The sequence below is a fragment of the Cucumis sativus genome, unplaced genomic scaffold, assembly GCF_000004075.3.
Source record: "Cucumis sativus cultivar 9930 unplaced genomic scaffold, Cucumber_9930_V3 scaffold41, whole genome shotgun sequence".
Classification (NCBI taxonomy): domain Eukaryota; kingdom Viridiplantae; phylum Streptophyta; class Magnoliopsida; order Cucurbitales; family Cucurbitaceae; genus Cucumis; species Cucumis sativus.
Window position 1 is genome coordinate 101,867 of NW_022279549.1, and position 2,189 is coordinate 104,055.

The 2,189-nt window shown below is 31.8% G+C and overlaps 1 long non-coding RNA gene across 1 annotated transcript; it reads right to left on the minus strand.

Moving 5' to 3' along the window:
• Positions 1-1,361: 1,361 nt before the first annotated feature.
• LOC116405897 lies at positions 1,362-1,927 on the minus strand. Its single transcript, XR_004218979.1, has 2 exons — positions 1,848-1,927; positions 1,362-1,742 (listed from the first exon to the last, which is right to left on the minus strand). It is a non-coding gene; the product is annotated as an uncharacterized LOC116405897 (long non-coding RNA).
• Positions 1,928-2,189: the final 262 nt, after the last annotated feature.

The following is a 2,189-nucleotide window of genomic DNA, read 5'->3' on the forward strand; positions in this document are numbered from 1 at the left end:
TATTCAACAATAAGTTTTAATGACACTTGAAATCAAGAAAAAGGGACATGAGGGAATAAAATGTGTCGTTAAAAATAAAAATACAAAATTTTTCGTGACACAAATTGAGTTTTCTTGACAAAATTTTCGCATTGTTAATTAATGACATAAATTATGTGTCATTAAAAATTACCCTAATAAAAAATAAATGTTTTCCTTCAATCATTACGCCTTTTGATTTAAAACAAATAATTCGAAGCTTTCATCCCACTGTGAACAACGACCGAAAAAAACCTTACTTCATCCCACATCGTCGCTGTCTTTAGCTCTCTCGCAAATGCTCTCTGGCACGTTCCCCCTCTCTCGCATATACTCTTCACGACTTTTCCTCTCTCTCAAAATTAAGCTCTTCGCCCACTGTTTGAAGGAACTCACCAAATTTGCAAGTAATTGAAGAATTCGTGGTCCATGAGATCGATTAAGTCCATTTATGAGTTAGTTTGATTAGATTATGTCACATATACATGTATTACAATTAAGGGACACTTGCGAAAATGGCAAAATAAGTTATAATAATTAAGTCCATAGAACACATACTTTATTATTTGAGAAAGTGACAAAAACAAAGACCAGCTCACACATCAAGAGGTAAAATGTCACAAATGCCCTCGTCATTGATGTACATTTGATACACCTTATACACGTCTGATACACCTAATACCTGTTGATACATTAAGTCCATTTATGGGTTAGTTTGATTAGATTATGTCACATATACATGTATTACAATTAAGGGACACTTGCGAAAATGGCAAAATAACACTACTACAAAAACAGGCTCTCTTGACGTTTTTAAACTTCAAGAGACGGCTCTCTTGACGGTTTTAAAAACGTCGTTGAAGCCAGCGTCAAGAAAGGCAAAGTTCTTGACGGTTGATTAAACGTCAAGAATAGTGAACGTTGACGTTTTATAAACGTCAAATATACTTATGTTCATGACGTTTTAGAACCGTCAGGACTGGTATTGTTTATGACATTTTAAAGCCGTCAAGGATGAACTGGTTTATGACATTTTAAACCCGTCAAGAATTTTACTATTCATGACATTTTAAAACTGTCAAGAATGTAATTGTTTTTGACATTTGTCAACCGTAAAAAATGCAATTGTTCATGACAGTTTAAAACCGTCAAGCTTGCAATTGTTCGTGACATTTTAAAACCGTCAAGCATTTTTTAATTTTTTTTAAAAAAAGAAATTGTAATTGAATTATGCTGTAATGGAAAGAAATATATTCTGATTGTCCTGTAATTATCCTGTAATTGTCCACCAACAGTTTCATAGATATTTGATATTCATCAAATATAGTTTCAAATCTCAAACATATATAAATAAAACCATTCACCATATATATTCAATTCCAAGACTTTACATATACATAATGAAATAGGCTTTACATTAGATTTCATATGGCATTACATTGCCATGAATCCAAATCAACTTAAAAAGTCACAAAACATGCTAGCTATAACAATAATAAAAAATATATACGAATGAACCCCCCCTCCCCCCTTCCTCCATATGAACAATTCAAAAGAATTATCGGCTAAAGTTTCTATACATAAAGTTTAGGGTCATAAAGAAGCGACACAACAAAAAATTTCCTACTTCAGAATCACAAAATATTGGTCATAATCATATGTAAGAACCCAAAAAGTCAGCTAACTCAACTCGCACCTCGTGTAGTTCTGCCTGTGAGTATGATCTTCGTGTATCAATCAATAAACATACAAAATAAATTAAATGAATTAACTGACTATACAAATAAACCAATTAACTCACAAAACCAATAGTTTGATATATAACATACCGCATCGGATATGACAATGCTTCCCCTAGTCACAATTTCTCTCATATACCTCATCACATAGTATCCACACTCAATACTTCGACTTGCAGTGGACACTATATAAAAGCAACAAATTTGAATAACAAAGTAATCCTAATTGCTAGTAGTCTACAAAAATTTAATGACTTTAAAAGTTGATACTTACCTTTACTGTTAGCCATAAAGTTTGTTTTCTACTTTTTTTAATGTTCTTTTGTGACTGAAACATCGCTATTGCTCTGTTTTGACAAGATAAGATTGAACAAATAGTTTAAATATTGTGTACATGCATATAAGAATCAACACTAAATGAAATACTAGATT